This window comes from Pinus tabuliformis, chromosome 2_1, assembly GCF_031772625.1.
Source record: "Pinus tabuliformis cultivar Carrire ecotype Pingquan chromosome 2_1, CPIR1, whole genome shotgun sequence".
NCBI lineage: Eukaryota > Viridiplantae > Streptophyta > Pinopsida > Pinales > Pinaceae > Pinus > Pinus tabuliformis.
In genome coordinates this window covers 892451995-892459863 of record NC_142299.1, presented here as the reverse complement: position 1 = coordinate 892459863, position 7869 = coordinate 892451995, and positions in this window count along the sequence as shown.

Below are 7869 nucleotides of genomic sequence, written 5' to 3'. Positions count from 1 at the left end.
TTAAATTATAAGATTTGTGTGCGATGTAATGATGTTAATAAGCACTAGAGGTGTAAATAATTAGATGTTAGTGAATTTGAATGTGTATTCTAGATTACGTTTATGTTTGTTAGATGGTTATCATCATGATGTTTATTTTTATGAAATGATATATATTTATTATAGATTATATATTGGTGAACTTATATCAAATTTATATATAAAATTACATTTAAAAATACTTACTTTAAATTAAAAATGCAAAGATATTTTTATAAATTACAAAGTTTAATATGGTTGAAACTATAATTGTAAAATTACCATAAATATTTTTCTATTGTATAGATAGTTCATACATATTCATTCTAACTAAATTCCTTTTCAAAAAACAATTACATATGAATAAATGTTATTTTCCATTGTACTATTTACTCTTTTTGAATAGACTCTTCTACCCTAAAAATTGTTATTATAAAAAAGTTATGATCTCCAATCATAAGCATTTTATTGGCCATAAATTTTTATGGACACAAATCTTCCTACATTTTTTTGTTTCTTGTCATCATTTTGTAAATTGATTGCTATTAAATTTTTAAATTATTTCATTAATTGTGGTTTTAATCAACATTAGGGGCATAATTTAAATATTTCCAAAATAAATGATAAGAGTATGTAAACTAACAAACAGGTAAGTTGAAAACCAAAGTATCACAAAATCCAAATTAAAATATCACAAACTTAGAATTAAACAAATATGTTAAAATTTTACTTTTTAAATTATAAATTACACAATTGGAAATACTTAGTTTTAAGTGTAAAAACATTTCCATCGAAAAAATAATAATAAAATAAATTAAATTAAATTTAAAACAAAACAAAAAAACAAAACAAAACAAAAAAACAAAAAAAAAATCAAGTAAAAATGTTTGTGAATCTTACCAATTATATAAAATGCCAAGAATACGAATAAAAAAATTATAATTAGCAAAATAAAAAATAAAAACATACAACAATAATATAAATGATGAGATAACACAAGTACATATCACTCTTCATTATCATTACCTTGATTATATTTCTTGCTTGGGATGATAACACTATTCTTCTCAAAAATATGTTTTGATCTAGGTTCGTGTCTTAAGTATCCCTAGCTTCATGCCATGTCTTTTTAGAGTTGATAGATATTAACCCGCTATCACGATGTTCCTTTACATTATTCCTATTAAAGGTGTCCCACCACTTGCACCTAAAAATAACACATTGGAACAAAGATAAGTCCACATCAATGGTCTCTTGTATCTTTCCTACGTAACCTAACGTCGCTTGTATTAGGTTTTGATCGCGATGGCTAGCATGACTAGATTAGTCGAACTCAACTTCCACTCAATGATATTGTGTCATGCATCCACCATCGATACCCTCCATGTGAAAATTATGTCCATATTCCCACATAGATAGGAACAAATGCAGCTAAAAAAAAAGGTGAAAAATCACATTGTCATGTGTTTAATAAATCAAACATAATTAAAATATAAAATAAAGATGTTACAATTCAAAGGTTCATTATGAAGTTAAAAATGTACAGAAAGAGATTATTACTGAATTGTTGCACCCAATTCCATTTTTAGCACATCCTCTTCAGCACACGAGTAACAACCAGATGCACTATATTTTTTTCTAACTTGGTCAGTAACTCAACTGTTGGGGCATATCATTGGCATATTTTCTTTTAAATGATCAAGATAAGGCATAATTTTACCATTCAACTGTCTGATGTCTTTCTTGTCACTATCCCATTTCCTCCTCTTATGTTTGTACAATGCGACCCACAGTTGTGTCACTTATGAATTGTAAAGAATGAATTTGTTGATGGCTTTAATTTCAGAATTCACTGATGAAATCAAACCAACATATATGTTACATATGAGATCAAAATATACGTTATGAAGTTCAATGTGAATAGTTACTGTGTAGAAATTTGACAAATGATAAGTCACTTACTATTTATCACGCGCATTTTTCCATTCGTTTCAAGAAGCTCACCTTCTCTTTTGTCTTCATCCCTTTCATCGTCCCAAATCGCCATACCTAGTGTGTTGTCAATCTGCTTGATACTCACTACATTAATAGAAAGACATACGATATATACCCCTCTGCCATAGACCCCTCAGGTTTTTCCCTTTGTCGAACAAAACCTTCAAATTTCTTCATGTGCCTCTCTAAGAAGAACATCCAATGACAAGAAACCACCCCAACTAATTCAACTTCATCTACTAGGTGAATTAGAAGATGAACCTACAAGTCCTTGAAACTCATCGGCAGTTCCTTCTCAAACATACAAACAATCTTAGTTATCTCTTGATGCCACCATGGAATGTTAGCCATATGAATCTCATTTGATGTGATCTAACGTATAAATGCAAATAATTTAGATATGGCACGTTGTAGGTCTTAGGGGAATTCATGTTTCACATAGTTGCACACGAGCATAGGATAATGACATTGCAAAGTAAACACATACAAAAATTAATTATATTTTATCCCATGGCATGAAAATAATAACAAATAATAAAATCATGTTTTTGACATACATACCCTTACAAGGTTCAAATGGTCATGTGATTTCAATCCCGAAAAATGGTCTTCCACAGTGAAGTAGCGTCGTAGTGAAGATCCATGTAAAGAAGGCACCCTCTCACCCCTTATAACTTCCTTTGCCAAACAAAGATCATTTTTCTTTAAAATCCATGGGACATCACCTTCTTCGAAAGGCTAAGAGGGACTAGCCTTTCCTCTACTTTCTTGTCTTGGCCAATGTTTATTTCTAGTTTTTGAATAAATAAGATCTCTCCTAAAATCCAATGTGTCATTCTCTTTCGATGATATGTGCCTCCATAAAGAAGATGAAACATTTTTAAATATATGCATGGGATTTAGTAAGTGGGAAATCTTAAGATGCTACCAATATGGGAGCTCATAAAAGATAGATTTTATTTTCATCCCAATGGGAAATTTCTCAAGATAGGTGTTGAAGAATTTTGGATCATCTAACATAGGCTCCCCATTTGAAATGAACATTTTTGGAATATCCTTGTCCTTCTCTCTCTCATATGTTCTAATCCATTCATTTGGTGTCATTATTGCAGGCCTTTAGGTTCTCTCTAGTTTACACTGAAAGCAGATGTTGCTTTTCTGTAAGGGTTTTCTTCTGGGTGGAATACCCTAGAGCAGTCATACACTAGATTTCGTAGGTGGTTGGACAACCTATCCTTCATAGAATTTCCAAAACATTTACATCCATGATACCCTTTTGTTACAATACCTATGAAATTATTGTATACGGGGCACATTAGCGATCATGAATATCAAAACAATTGCAGCGAATTAAATTAATATGTGAAATAATATTGTTATGTATATAAAACAATCAATAAAGATGTGATTTACCAGAGCAAATTCCTAAGCTTGGATAATCATGTGTGGTATAAACACATATACCATACAATGTAAAACTCCTCTCTATTGCGATGGGTCTTGATACATCATATACATGTATCTCTTCCCATAATTCCTTCAACTCATATACCAATGGTTGAAAGTAGACATCCCTATTATTCACTTGTCTTGTACCAGGGACTATGACATCCAACATAAGATGTTCATTCTTCACGGACAACCATGGGAGGATATTGTTATTAACCACTACTACAGGAAAAATAGAATAGTTGGTGTTTTGGAGGGAATATGGGTTGACGCCATCCATGGCTATGTTGAGTCGTAGAATTTGTACTTCATCCCTTAATTTTTGGGCCATGTATCATATATAAGCTTCATGGCTATTGAATCTATTGGGATTCGCATAACTCCCAACTCACTTTTGTGTGAGGCATGCCATCCCTGCAAAATAACATCCTTGAAATGAAAGAACCTTTGGGATTATCGGCATGTGCCTCAATATCTAATGAGGAGGACCATGTGATTTACCCTTTTTTATGGTGCCTATCATGCCCACATTTCAGACATAGCTCTTTGTCTGCATATTCTCCTCTATATAGAATACAATCATTCGGACATGCCTGATATGATATGTACTCAACACCTAACATTTTCAACAACTGCTTTGCCTCTTCGAAGCTATCGGGAAAGGCATTATCACTCAAGAACCTTATCTTTGAATAACCTATAGTTGGTAGGAAATATAAATATGCCATGTCAATATAATGTTCATAAAATTGACCATTTTTAATGTTGATTGTGTGACAATATTTCTCAAAATATAAGGGAATTGGTCATGGTCAAATATCTCAATATTTCCAAGAAACGTGTTGTTGGGTCCCTATAATACTAGTGATTACCCCATTACTATTGTAGTTATACTCCTAATTTATATTGTTGTGCCCCTATTACCCCCATGTTGTTATTTTTGTGCCCCATAGAATCCCTCTATTATTATTTTTGTGGCTTTATATTATTATTGTTAGGACGGCTGGATTATATTGTGACTCCTTAGACTCCTATATATAGAAAGAAGGTTTTGTCATTTGTATCATCCAAGAATTGTTCATTTATGTAATGTAAAGGAGGTTTCCCCCTCGAAGAGGCTGAATTCTAAGGCGTTGATCTATCTTTTCTATCTTTTTTGAGCTGGGTTCATAACATTTGGTATCAGAGCTTTGGATTCTAGGGTTTCGCTGCTCCAAACAGGTCAGCGTGGAATTTTCGCTATAAATTTTTTTCTATGGCATTTCAGACGTTGCAAAAAAAACCCACTTGAGAGGAAATCTTGCTGAACCTTGGGTCTGAATTTTAGAGCTTTTCGCACGATATTTGCAGAGATATGATCTGAGGAAGTAGGTCTTTTTTCAGACTCCTGAATTACATTCAAAACAGGTGACCTGGGGAAAATCGTCATAACGTTCTCTCTGGGGATTGGATTGAAATTTCATAAGAAGGTACAGAAAGAGGATGGACTGTAGTTTCTTGTATGCGTGTTTCAGATCCAAAGGTTGAAACAGTGACTCGTGGCATGTCGTACAATTTCACTCTACTGAACTAGTCTAAAAGCAAGTCACTGTGGGAGATTTCACATAACTCTTCCTTGGAGAATCCAATTTGGGTCAGAATTGTGGCATTGGAAAGAGGATGCAGAAGGATACTACAGGTCACAATTTCAGAACTGGATGATCCAAATACAGGGATACATCAGATTCAATATCAGGCTTCTATAAAGTGAAAAAAGGTGTGTAGTTTTTTTTAAATTTTTGTGTAAGCTTGGTTTAGCGGAATTCAAAGGGCATAGTAAAGCATTATTATCGGTAACTGATTCCCCGAGGAAATAAAATGAAAACACCTAGTAAGGAACCTAAAAGCTCTAGCATGACTCATGAAGAAGAGGAAGAAATGCTACATGATATATCAAAATTACAAGTACAAGTGCAACAAATGTCACGCTCACAAAAGCTAACAGAAGCTAAGATAAATGGCATGGAATCTAAGATAAATGGCATGGAAGCTAAGATGGACAATTTGAAGATAGATTTGAAGACAGATTTGAAGAGAGACATGGCAAATTTGAAGACATATTTGAAGACAGACATGGCAGATTTGAAGACAGATTTGACAAATTTTCTACAAGAAATACTTACTAATGGTGAAAAGGTTGTAAAGGAAACTCATGATGTGAACAAAAGTAATGTTAATCATGATTCCATAGACTCTAATGTTGGATTGAAGACCCACCATATTCCAAAAATTGATATGAGGAAGTTTGATGGCAAGGATCCCGCCACATGGATAATACAGATGGAGAAGTTCTTCGATCTCAATAATGTGCAAAACACACAAAAGGTACGTATGGCAACTGTATATTTGGAACCAAATCAGTTTGTATGGTATCAATGGCTTTTCTCTCGTAAACAATTTATCACTTGGGCAATTTTTACGGAAGAATTGATAGCACATTATGAAGATACAAAAAGCAACACTTTTTTTAGCCAATTGATAAGTCTCAAACAAAAGGGTTCAGTAATGGAGCACATTGAGGAGTTCCAAAAATTGAACATAAGGGTAAAAGATATTCCAGAGGAGCATAGGATTGATGTGTTCATAGGGTCTTTAAAGGATAATATCCAACATGATGTTCGCCTTTGGGAACCTGATTCATTAGAGAAGGCATTCAGGTTAGCAAGAAAAATGGAAAGCAAAATTATGGCAACCAGGAAGCATACCACTCACAACTATAAAGACGGAAGTGTTGTTGCCCCTAGTCTTCCACAACCTATAAGGTTGACACCACAAAAATTGGAAGAAAAAAGAGCAAAAGGGCTTTGTTACAGTTGTGATAGCAAATACACTAAAGGTCATAAGTGTGCTGAGAAGAAATTATTCTACATAGATTGTGAAGAGGAAGAAGAAAAGGAGCAAGAAAGGTCAAAAGAAGAATATATACTCCAGGAACAAAGCCTAGATGAAGAACAAATAAATCCGACCATATCTTGTAATGCATTGGCGGGAATTACCACTCCTCAAACCATCAAGATAGAAGGACAAATCAAGAAGAAAAAGGTAATAGTGTTGATTGATTCAGGAAGCACCCACAATTTTATTCATTGTAGGGTAGCAAAAGAATTGAATTGCTTCCTATATCCAGCACCAGAGTGTCAAGTGATGATTGCAAATGGAGGAACAATAAATTGCTCTGGAAAGTGCCATAATATCAAGCTATCCATGGGAGAATATGTATTGACTAGCCCAATGCTTTCCATTCCAATGGGAGGTGTTGATGTTGTACTAGGAGTCCAATGGCTACAATCCTTGGGTACAATAGCTTTTAATTTTCAAGAAATTTTCATCAAATTTTCTACGGAAGGAAAGGAAGTTGAATTAAGGGGTATTGCAGGGAAACCAGGAAAGATAATCAGCTCTAATGGTATGACAAAGCTTCTAAAAAAGGATCAAAGAGGTGTAACTGCATATGTTCGCTAGATGTTTCCACATCGGAATCATCTATTTCTCCAGATCTCCAAAAAGTCCTGGACAATCATTCCAAGGTATTTGAGACTCCCAAAGGTCTCCCACCTATGCGTGATCATGATCATGCTATTCATCTGATTCCAGGAAGTGTTCCTCCAAACATCAGGCCGTACAGATATCCCTATGTCCAAAAAAGTGAAATTGAACGTATGGTTGCAGAAATGCTAGAGGCTGGTATAATTCAACCAAGTCAAAGTTCTTTCTCTGCTCCAGTAGTATTGGTGCACAAGAAGGATGGATCATGGCGCATGTGTCCGGATTATAGGGAGCTCAACAAGCTCACTATTAAAGATAAGTTCCCCATTCCTGTCATTGATGAATTACTGGATGAATTGCATGGATCAATTTACTTCACCAAGTTGGATCTTCGTTCGGGATATCATCAAATCAGAATGAAGATTGAAGACATTCTAAAAACGACATTTAGAACTCATGAGGGTCATTATGAATTTTTGGTCATGCCTTTTGGCCTTACCAATGCACCTTCAACATTTCAAGGTTTGATGAATTCAATTTTCAAACCATTCCTTAGAAAATTTGTGTTAGTATTTTTTGATGATATACTAATCTACAGCAAGTCTTGGAAGGATCATGTTGAACATGTTGACAGGGTGCTACAACTATTGGAGGAGAAACAATTATATGCAAAAAGATCCAAATGTTTCTTTGGAGTCCAAGAGGTGGAATATTTGGGTCATATTGTATCTCATGAAGGAGTTAAGGTAGACCCTAGCAAAATTAAAGCCATTAAGGAATGGAAAATTCCCACATCCATAAAGCATCTGCGAGGATTTCTTGGGTTGACAGGGTATTATCGCAAGTTTGTTAAGAATTATGGGAGAATAGCAGCACCTCTAA